We start from the raw sequence: 12,008 nt of genomic DNA on the forward strand, positions 1-12,008 counted from the left end.
AACAGGCTAGAGAAGAAACATAACCTGGCCTGAAAGAGTTAATCATGTTGCAATGTAAATAGAAGTGAGACTTTTCTTCCTTCTTCTCTCCAGAGCAACTAAAGCAAAGGGAACAGCGAACAGGCGAGAGAAGAAACATAACCTGGCCTGAAAGAGTTAATCACCCCTCGGTTTACTTTAACTGTTGCTAATTTGTAGTAACTAGATTTGTACTTTAGGAAGCTAACCTCACTCCCTGACCCTATGTAATTTACATTGGTACCCATCACCCCTAACTCTGTGTGAGTTACATCCCGTGCCTCTCACCCCCTAACCTTATTATGTCCGGGCACTTACATTCTACATGCCCCTCGTAAGAAATCACCCCCTAGGGGTGGGATAGGGAGGGTGGGAGGGAGGGAGACGCAAGAGGGAAGAGATATGGGAACATATGTATATATATAACTGATTCACTTTGTTATAAAGCAGAAACTAACACACCATAGTAAAGCAATTATACTCCAATAAAGATGTAAAAAGAATAAATAAATTCCATTGTTATTTATAAAAAAAAAAAGAAAAGAAATCACCCCCTATAGTTTTTGCATCTCAGAAACAAGGTCACTGGCCAATAAATCAGAGGCAAACGGACACAATTATCAGACTGCCGGACCCCAATTACCGGGGTGGCCTGACGCCAGCTATGACTGTTTTGAAATAATGCAAAGGAAAGGAAGAATGCAAGACCTTCACTACTTTGATCCTTATCACAGACCCCGGACTGCGAGCCTCACATATAAAATCTTCCCTGATTCCCAAGGAGTGGGGGCACGGCTCTGGAGGCGCTAGCCTGCTGTGTCTTCCCTTCTGCCTGGCAGAAAAATAAAGCCATCTCTCTCTTCCTCCAAAATCCCTGTCTCTGTATTTCGGTTCGGCCCGGTGCCCAGGGGAGCTGATACTTCGGCAACAAAATGGGGGCTCGTCCGGGGTCTGCTCGCGTACAGGCAGCCCCGCAGGGCCCCTCGGCTTGATCGGAAGCTCGGGGATCTCTCTGCACGCCAGGCTCCTCCGGGAGAGCGGAGGGTTGGAGGATTTCTCTGAGGCCAGATCGCCAGGGACTCCCTGCCGCAGGGCTGTGCCCCATCGCACCCGGCCTGTCGGCTGCGGCGGAGAACGGGGGAGAGGCTGACCTAGCAGCTGCCGAGGCTCATTTTGCCTTGAGGACACCTTCTCTTGGCCGCGCCGGCCTGGACTTCCACTCCGAGAAAACACTGAATATTGGAGGATCAGAAAGAGGACGTAGGGAAGTCGCGACGCACCCGTCAGCACCTACGGTGAGTCTCCCGGACTGCGCTCCGTGACCTTCGACGGTCCCCTTAAGGGGAACTAAGGTACCAATTTGAGGATTTCGTGCAAAGGGAAATCCTGATGTGGAATGCTCCCTGCAAAGGGAGATTTGATGTCAGACGCCGCCTTGGGGCAACGGTCCAGGTCGAGTGGGACTCAAATCACGTTTGGGCGGGTCTCCGCCATAGGATTCTCTTTTTCTTTTTTGAGCGTCCCTTTGCTGTTTCCTTTTATGGTTTATGTTTTATGTGTGACTTCCAGCTGATGAGGTGAAGGTTTGTTTTGATTTGAGCGTGCTAATATCAAATGTCTGTTACCAACTGCTCGAGCCAAAATGGGAAGCGCTTCCTCTAAGGTTCCACCCACCTGGGAACACTCAGGGAAAATTTTAAATGACTGGTCCACCTATAGCTATGATCCAATGACAAAGGAAATGGCCTGCAAATGGGTCTCCTACAATTAGATCTTTATGGCCACGGGATGGGAAAAATGGACTGAGGTTCCCTTATGTTCAGGACTTTATGCCCCTTTTATTATAATCCTGCTGTAGGTGGCCCCATAATCGAAAGCCTGAGGAATCAGAAAAGAAAAGAAAAGAAAAGAAACGAAACTCTCCTGACATTCTAAAGGATCCTCTTCTACCTTCTCCCAACTCTCAGGGGAGTGGGAAGGTTTCCCCAGTCCTGCAAGTTCCCTCACCCCCAGATTCTTCTGATCAAACTAAGACCGCACCTCCCCAGAAGGACAATCCCTGCTGGGGCAAGTTTATCAGCCAGTCTGCTCCTGTTATCAGAGCCAATTTGAGCACTCTCTGGTTTAAATTTTAGCTGTGCAACCATGACCACAGAAAGAGAAAGATGATTTTTGACAGTATGGCCACAATATTCTTCAGACTCTGGAGAAAACTGGTTACAATAAAGCTTTTCTTAAAATTGCAAAACCAGTCCTTTTTGCATGTGCAGTTAGAAAAAGCTAGCTTGTTAAAATACTTTTCTCCAAAATTCTGACCCTGAGAGAACAAAAATATGCCTAGGACAAGGCTTGAAGTTAACTGTTATCATGTCCTTGAGATACAAACAAAGCCCACTTTGCCTGAGACTTCAGCCTTGGGTTAATTAGTAGAGCTTCAAGCCAAGAAAAAAAAAAAAGAGGCAAAGAGACATTTTAAATCTCAAGTGGAAACGACGAGATCTCTGTCTGTCTGGATACCTGTGTATGTCTCAGTATATGTTTCTGTCTTTGGATAATATTGCTGAGGATAATTTGTAAATGAGCTCTATTTAATTGGCTTAAAAGAAAAGCACTTACAAATCAAACAATTCTAAATACAAGAAAAATTAAATAAATTTCAGGTTCACGTGACCTGGGAATTATTCAATATTAAAAATACCTGGTATTAATGGTTGTTAATTAATTAATATAGACATGTCTTTAGAGCCATCAACATTAAGGATAATACTTTTATTGTGCCTAGGTTTAATATAAACTAAATAAGATCTTATATCTGTTACAAATTTGTCAGCAATGAAAATAACTCGATGTGAAGAAACTTTTAAGAAAAAAAATTGCAAATGAGATAAGAGCTTTGGGTGAACTTTTTAGGAATACTTACGTTTTAGGAACATTTACTTAAGAATGATCTCTCCAGATACCTGACAACTTGAAAATTTAGAGTTGTGCTAAATTAAGTTAAAGGATGCAAGTTATTAAATAACTAGGCCATTTCCAAATAAAATAAGATACTGAAACATTAATTACTGAACCTCGGCTTCCTTGTACAGAGAAACAAAAGGTTTAGAACTATTAAAAAATGCGTTTGGTGCCACACTGAGATATTTTCTATAAGAAAGCACATTCCTTAAATATTATTTGGATGTACCAGTCTACAGAGTGCTGATATAAAGGACAGTTCATGGTTGCTTAAGGAAAGTAGGATGTGTGTTTTTAGTAAAGAAGGTATGAGCAATGGAATTGCATTTTATTAAGGGAAAAGGAAGCAGGTCTGATTTACAGGTGGCTGTTTCTGAATGGGAAAACAAAGTGATGGATACAGAAAGTGATAAAAAAGGTTTGTGGAAAGTGGACCCTGGGAAAAGAGTTTTATGCATGGTACAAGTTTTCTTAAGGTGTTGAACTGCCTTGGATGACAGATTTTAAGCTTCTTTACCTTTTAAGTGATCAGTTCGATATTTGCCTTTAAATCTTTTATTGTCCTTTGGGTAAGTGAAAAGCAATCGTTTCACAGCGATGTATGATCTTCTCTGACTGAGTGTTCTAAACCCTTTTGTGTTTTTGATAAAACTTCCCAAATCAGATTGTAATGAAGTTTCTTTGACCTCTAGCTAACTTTGGGGTGCTTCCAACGGCCTCTGAAACATCCCAAAGAGAGATGTTACACTAATTAGGTTCATTTGGTATGTTAAAATTACACGGGGAGTGTTGTCAAATGTGTAATAAATCTTCTTAGGTTATATTGTATGGTAATTGTTACTAATATAGATACTCTAGAAATCATATGGAGTTTCAAAAATATTCTGATGTCCTGGTAAAATGTTATCAGTCATAATTCTAGTTATTATCTTAAGCATCATACGTCACAACAGTAACCAAGTTACCTTGTAAATTACATTGTAATCAGAGTTTTAAACTTGCCGTAAGTCTTTTGTCATTAGAGACACAGTTTCACTCTGAAGCTTTTGCAAAGATGCTTCTTCTTCAAGAAGATATATAAAAAGAACTTTTGGATAAATACAAGTTTCTGACTTTCAGCCCATAATGCTAAACTGGATATAAAGAAGCTCTTCTCCTCAAGCTACTTGTGGTTTACAACAATTTGGTAATTTACACCTACGGGTAAAATTAAAACATTTATCTTTTCTCTCTATTTGCTCCCTCCAGAGATTGGAAACTCTTAGGTCCCCAGCACCTTTATCAGATAAATTAGGAAGGCTACCTCACTAACAGGTACAGAAATCTCAAGGTATTTTCGGGACCTTGAAAAGGGAGGAATTCACCTATATCTGGTAAGCGAAATCTGTGACAAGCCTTTGGTGGGACTTTCCTGAGAGGTCTTTTAAAAGTTCAGTCTGAGACTCCTTCTAAAAGTTTCAGGAAGCAAAAAGCCTATATGATACATTACAGTTGTATAAATCATCAGGCCAAGTTTATTGAGACCAGACTGAAATTTGGTTCTCTCTCTCTGTTAAGAGAACAAAGTTTTCTTGGGATGCTGCTTTAATAACAGACTATGTAAATTTCTTTGCCTTTAAGTGATTCACATTTGCTTTTAAAATCTTTTGTTACTTAGGTAAAGTAAATAAGTACTATCTCACAATGATCTATGAAGATCTTGGCACCCGTAGATAAAATTCATTCTGCTTCTACAAAAATTAACCTCTCATTGTCAGACTTTTGCCATCCTGACTGTCCTTAAACATGACAACAGTCTACTCCTAAATCAGGGAATTTAAAATGGGTAAACAACAGCTGTCAATCAAACAGTCAGGGCTATGGAAAATCCAAGATGGCTGCTTGCCGTTTTCCGGCTCCCTGATAAACCTCATTTTTTATTTGATGGGATAAAGCCTTCCCTGGTTGTGGGGTTAATGCCCTCACAATGAAGAAAATCAATTATGTTTTACTGAATATTAAATTCTAGGTTTGTTCATTAAGGTCTGTGTTTACCAAGACTCACTTCCCAGATAGTTCCTTGCAGTTATGTTCTATTGCTAAAAAGTTTAATTGAATTATTAAAGGGCACTCTAAGTTTGTTTCTAAAGCTTCTCTCCGTCATTTTTCTTTGGATGAAGATCAGATACCCCACGACCTACAACCGGGGGATTATACATACTGGAAAAGACATAATTTAAAGGACTATCTCCAGACTGGATGGAAGGACCCTTATCAGGTACTCTTAACTAGCTCATACACAGTAAAACTAAAGGGAATTAACTCTTGGATTAATTTCCACTCACAAAGGGCCCCTGCACTGGACTGGCCTATAGAGAGGATGGCTGACCTCAAAATCACCTTAAAACAACGCTCAAACAGAGGAGAAACTACACTCACACGAGGATGAGAAAAAGACAACATCAGAAGTGGACAGCTTCCCCAAGATCCTGGACCTGACTCATACGCTCATTTATAATGTTTTCTCGACTTCTTGGACCTTTGCATATGAATCAAATGTTTTTCTACCATAGGCACGATGCTATGCTAGTTTTTTGTTTTTGTTTTTGGTTTTTGCGGTGTGTCGGCCTCTCACCACTGGGGCCCCTCCCGTTGCGGAGCACAGGCTCCGGACGCGCAGGCCCAGCGGCTATGGCGCACGGGCCCAGCCGCTCCGTGGCATGTGGGATCCTCCTGGACCGGGGCACAAACCTGCGTCCCCTGCATCGGCAGGCGGACTCTCAACCACTGCGCCACCAGGGAAGCCCCTATGCTAGTTTTAAAAATCAATCCAGTTGTTGGGTTTGTGGCCAATTACCTATGTCTAGTACTTCTGGGTTACCTGAGTGGACTTCTCCACTCCAAGGCTCTAATTGGCTGCCTCTTAGGAAATTTATCTTAAAAGGAAAATTATAGTCATGTTCAGGCCACTACTGATATGACTGGATGACATCCCCTCACCTGACCAATTAATAACACCTGCTCTGACCCTGACCCTACATACGGATTTTCCTCTATTACTCAGAGTTCAATCAGAGCAACAAGCAAAATTTCAGCCGAGGAATAAAACCTCCCACAATTATGGGATGGATTTATGTAATTAACACCAGGCTATGGTAATTTAAGGTTAAAGGCTCCTCTAAAGGCTGGGAACAATTCAATCACACTAAGGACAATCAGTCTAGTAACGCTGAAAAACTGGGCTGAGTACCTTGTGGACAATGCCAATATATAATTTCCCTGAAGAATAGGGATTGGTACAGAACAGACTAAGTCAGACGACCTGGGATATACCGGGCTGCCCCTAATGGAAGTTCTTGGCTGACTTCTTCCTTATGACGTTATTAATACTGCCAGCTATGTTATTTGTATTCTGCCTATTTCCAAAAAAAATGATTGTTTCTTATGTTACCAAGTGTGTGACTGAGAGCCTCTGATAAAATGATGCTATAGAGTTCCATATGAGATCAGTGATTGCAATAGTCTAACTCTAGATATGAGAAGAAGCAACAAGAGGGAGTATTGTCCTGGACCATAAGAGACTAGGAAGACAGGTGGTCCAGAGACTTCTGGATACTAGGAAAGGCCTAGGCCAGTAATAGCCCATGGAGTGGCTTATCAGCAAAATCTTCACCAGACCTGGGAAGGCGCATTCCTAACACCATGGGACAAAATGGTCAGGAAATGCCCCAAACCATGCTCGAAATTACGACCATAAAGGGGCCCTGCTGACTGAAAACTGACACTTGCCATCTACTTCTACAAGGATTAAATCATGAGCTGTTGTAGCTGGTGACCTTCAACACCCTCTACAAGGACTTCAGGGTGGAGAGCTGAAACGAGGGACTCTGTGCTCTGGGAAAAACTGACAGGACAGGCCTTGAGACAGTTAAATAATTTCAGGAGAAGATTTTACGAGCCCCAGTTCTTGCATCTTCTCATACCCAGAGAAACACTGACACCATTAACGGTGACACTATGGTGTGATTTTAGGCAAGTCCTTTTATTGCTAAGAACTTGAGTTTTCTGAGCTGTTTTAGATATGGGATGCCACCGGCCAATTTCAAAACAATGTCTGCTGACAGCTGGTAACTGCAACCTTACTTCTTAAAGGTCTCTTCTTGTAGCTATTACACTTTTAGACGATAAAATTGCTTTAGATCATATGTTAACAAAAAGAGAAAACACATATGTAGTGACCGATAGCTCCTGTTATCTATATGTTAATACCACAACAAAGGTTAAAACCTACTTTGATGAAACTAGATAACCGGCTACCTGGCTACAAGTCTCCCCAAAGCACCAGGCCTAGACTGGGTTTCAGGCTTATTCTCCTAAAAAGAAATGAGATCTATTTTGTCTATTAACGTTTAGGTTGTCACGCCTCCAAATACTTCTAACAGGGTCTGTTACACCTACATCAACCACAATGGGCTAATAGAAGAGGACACAGAATTATATATATATCACCAAATGACTGCATTCCTTTAGACAGGGTAACACAAGCGCAGTCTCTATCTAGATCAGGATCAAAATTACTACCAAACGTTCCATGGCTCTTCATCCTGCTTGGGCCCCCAGCTACAATGATTCTTTTATTAATCTTTGGCCTCTGTCTTTTTAAACTACTTGCTAAGTTCTGTCTCTTCCAGATTACAATAGGTTCACATCAAGATAATGATGACGCAAAGATTCCAGCCATTTCTCAGAACAGATGTCACCCTGGGGCCCTTAATAAGACAGGGCGAGAGCTCTGTGACCCCAACTAGGTAGGGTCTGCGAACCCCTTGCCAGCCTGAGGAAGCGACAGAAGACAGACCGTCGTCCCTCATCCTCCCAGTAAAGACTTCTTGGGGTTCACGTCTCTCGGGGGGGATTTGAAATAGGAGCTAGGTGGGCCCCTGGGCTGGACAGCTGGAGTTTGTCAAGTGGAGCAGAACTGAAGTTTTGTCCTCAGCCAGACAGGAACGACGCCCGCTTCCCTTCCTCCATTGATATGGAGGGAATGAACCAGCAGTGGGGAATTTGTTGCAGCAAAAATAGAAATGAAGTTTTCCCTCCCCTGAGAACAAGGAAAATAAAGGGAACAGTGAATAGGCTAGAGAAGAAACATAACCTGGCCTGAAAGAGTTAATCACGCCTTGGTTTACTTTAACTGTCACTAATTTGTAGTAACTAGATTTGTACTTTAGAAAGCTAACCTCACTCCCTGACACTGTGCAATTCACATTCGGTACCCATCACCCCTAACTCTGTGTGAGTTACATCCCGTGCCTCTCACCCCCTAACCTTATTATGTCCGGGCACTTACATTCTACATGCCCCTCGTAAGAAATCACCCCCTACAGTTTTTGCATTTCAGAAACAAGGTCACCGGCCAATAAACCAGAGGCAAGCGGACGCAATTACCAGACTGTCGGACCCCAATTACCGCGGAGCGGCTGGGCCCGTGAGCCATGGCCTCTGAGCCTGCGCGTCCGGAGCCTGTGCTCCGCAACGGAAGAGGCCACAGCGGTGAGAGGCCCGCGTACCGCAAAAAAAAAAAAAAAAAAAAAAAAATTACATGGGAAGTGTTGTCAAATATGTAATAAATCTTCTTAGGTTATACTGTATGGTAATCATTACCACGCTATATTGTATGGTAATCCCCTCACCCTAAGGCAGACCCGCCTACCTGGGAAGGGGGATCCAGTGTTAATGGGGCTGTGACGCCAGCTGTGACTCTTTTGAAATAATGCAAAGGAAAGGAAGAATGCAAGACCTTCACTACTTTGATCCTTATCACAGACCCCGGACTGCGAGCCTCACATATAAAATCTTCCCTGATTCCCAAGGAGTGGGGGCACGGCTCTGGAGGCGCTAGCCTGCTGTGTCTTCCCTTCTGCCTGGCAGAAAAATAAAGACATCTCTCTCTTCCTCCAAAATCCTTGTCTCTACTTCTGTTCGGCCCGGTGCCCAGGGGAGCTGATACTTCGGCAACACCTCCTCCTCCCTCCGCTAGCTCAGAGAGAATTTCTAAAATCCTTGCTTGAAAGGTGCTGGCTGGTGAATAATGCCGACCACGTGAGGGCCTCTGTGCCCCGGGGCTCAGGTGCTCTTCAACAATCCCATGAAACAGTTGCCTTTAGAAACCCCACTCTGCAGACGAGGAAACTGAGGGTCAGAGAGGGTCTGGGACTTGGCCGGGTTCACAGCTGGTAAATGATGGACAGGGATGGAACCCAGGCCTGTCTGAGCCCTGTACCCATGTATTTCACCACCATGGGGTGCGTGTGTGCGCGCGCACGCGTGTGTGTGTGTGTCTGGTTGTTCCAGGGGGCATTCAGAAATCCGACTTGGTCAGGACGACGCGCGGGGTGGGCTTACTCCCTGCAACTGTCGGGGAAAAGTACCCTCTAAGTGCCCCCTGTCAGTGACCAGAACAGAAGTCCTGCTTCAGTCTGGGGCATTTCCTTCATGGGGTCAAGGGTCTGGGGAGCTGGGTCAGCCCCTGGAAGGCTGCTGGGCAGGAAACGGAACGGAGCCTGGGGGGCGAGGGGAAGGGAGAGAGGGTGGGGGGGGAGGGGGGAGCCTGCAGAATGTCCCCATCCTAAGGCAGACCCACCTACCTGGGAAGGGGGATTCAGTGTTTATGGGGCTGTAACCTCACAGTTCACTGGCCTCTGACCGGGACCCTCCCCCACTCCCCCCACTCCCTCTCCCGTCCTCAGAGAGTCTCTCAATCAAATCCACCCCAGTCCGCCCCGCCCTTCGCCTTGTTTAGAGCTTCCTGGGGACAAATTCCAAGGCCGCTGGGCCCGCCCCTTCTCTCCCTCACCTCCCGCCTCCCCCGACTTTGGACTTGGCACTCTCAGGAACCTCTCCCTGCCTGTGCTCCTGCGGACTCTCTGCCGGCATCCTTGCCGCGGCTGCTCCACCGGGAGGGGGGGAGGGGGAGGGGAGGGGGAGGGGAGGGGGAGGGGAGGGGGAGGGGAGGGGGAGGGGAGGGGGAGGGGAGGGGAGGGGAGGGGAGGGGAGGGGAGGGGGAGGGGAGGGGGAGGGGAGGGGGAGGGGGGGAGGGGAGGGGAGGGGAGGGGGAGGGGGAGGGGAGGGGGAGGGGGAGGGGAGGGGAGGGGAGGGGGGGAGGGGGAGGGTTCCGTCCCCTCCGCCCGGCCCCCAGGCCCTTGCACTTCCCCTGCCCAGTGCTGGTCACAGTGGGGATGGGTGACTCTGCTGTCCCACTCCTGGGCTGCTCCCCTCCCAAGGGTAGGATGGGGGTCCCATTACTCTGGCTGTGGAACAAATTACCCCAAGACTTCGTGGCCTGAAACCACCACTTCTTAAATTCACAGATTCCGTGGGCTGGGAGTTTGGGCTTGTCTGGGGCCTCAGCTGGAGTCACCTGGAGGTTTGTTCAGGTCGCGCGGTCGATGCTGGCTGTCCAGTGGACCCTCCACGTGGGCTAGCAGGGGGGGCAGCACCCACTTCAAGATGTAGGCGGTCTGGGACTTCCTTGGCGGTCCAGTGGTTAGGATTCTGCACTTCCACTAAAGGGGGTGCGGGTTCCATCCCTGGTGGGGGAACGAAGATCCCACATGCCATCAGCCAAAAAACAGGTGGAGGGGCGCTCCAAGGGGTGGGGGGCATGGACCCCCCCCGACTGCTTGGTGGGAGCTGTGTAGGGAAGGTCATTTAGGAAGATCCAGGGCCAGCCCCCAGCAGGTTCTCAGGACGTTTCTGCTGCTCTGTTGAGCCCACATAGCCCCGCTGCAGCTTCCAGAAGAGGAAACTGAGGCCCAGGGTACTCGCTCAAGGCCCTCACATGTGGGACGCCAGTTCCACTGCAGGACACTGGCCCCTAATGGCCAGAGGCGGCATGTCCAGGAGCCGAGGCCTGAGAGCCGGTGTGGACGGCGGTGGGGGGGACGGGGGGGGGGAGCGGGGGCGGGGCTGACCCTGCCTCTCCTGGACCAGCGGGCAAACTCTTGAACCTCGGCAGGTTCCGTAGAGTGGGGTCAGCGCACACTTATGTCGTCAGTCTCGGTCATCCTGGTGACCCTCCCATCAGTGACATCCTTAGAGATCTCCACTAGAGGTAGTGTGGTACAGACTGGACCTGCTGAGTGGCCGTGGGGTGACCGAATGGTCACAGGGTTAAAGTCCACTCTGACTTATTTGAGGAAGCCATCAGTGACTCCCGTGGTCCCCAGGATAAAGGCCACAGTCTTTGAAGTGGCTTGGGAGGCCCACCCCCATCCTCCCCCTCAACCTCAAATTGTCAAGAGCCCAGAGGTTCCCACCACTTTAAGTCCAGCATCAGCAGAACAAGAGGCCCAGGTTCTGCAGCCCTGTGGGAGCCAGACCAACAGCCCAGCTGCAGGCTCCTTGCTCCCATCTCGTGCTTAGCCTACTTCTTTTTCTTTTAAGAATGTAAAATGCAGTTTGCCAAACTGAATTATCATAAGTTGATTGCACAATTATGACCCCACTGTATTACACGCTCTCTCTGTCTCTGTCTCTGTGTGTTTGCACTTGCTGTTCCCTCTGCCAGGACTGCCCTTCCCGTCAAATCTCTCTCTTCTACTCATCCGGCAAGGTTCAGCTCAGTCATCACCTCCTCCAGGGAGCCTTCCCTGACTGCCCACCCCAACCCCGGACCTCATATAGAAGGCCAAGTTTTTTCTTGTGACAACCTAGATAACTCTTTAGCTGTCTCTCTCCTCACTGTCCCTTGAGGTCAGGAACTGGGTCTTATTCACATCTGTGTCCTCCATGCCCAGACCAGCACCCAGCACGTGTTATGAACTCAAAACAGTGTTTGTTGAGTGAATGAATAAAGAATTGCCTGTAGAAATGAGACCATCCAGGGGCGTGGCTAAGAGCTCAGATGCTGGAACCAGCCTGCCTGGGTCCAACTTCCATTTTTGCCACTAATGAATAGGCTGTGTGACCTTAGATACTTTCCTTGACTTCTCTGGGCCTCAATCATCTCAAAGGCTAGGAGAGTCTGAAAGGAGTGAGCCAGCTCTTATCCA

At 46.9% G+C, this 12,008-nt stretch overlaps 1 long non-coding RNA gene across 1 annotated transcript; it reads left to right on the top strand.

Moving 5' to 3' along the window:
* The first annotated feature begins 369 nt into the window (after positions 1–369).
* Positions 370–9,109, top strand: LOC307185708. The gene is made up of 3 exons (XR_013828153.1): positions 370–1,313; positions 4,225–4,349; positions 5,136–9,109. It is a non-coding gene; the product is annotated as an uncharacterized lncRNA (long non-coding RNA).
* Positions 9,110–12,008: the final 2,899 nt, after the last annotated feature.

The sequence above is a fragment of the Stenella coeruleoalba genome, assembly GCF_951394435.1.
Source record: "Stenella coeruleoalba genome assembly, chromosome: 4".
Taxonomy (NCBI): Eukaryota; Metazoa; Chordata; class Mammalia; order Artiodactyla; family Delphinidae; genus Stenella; species Stenella coeruleoalba.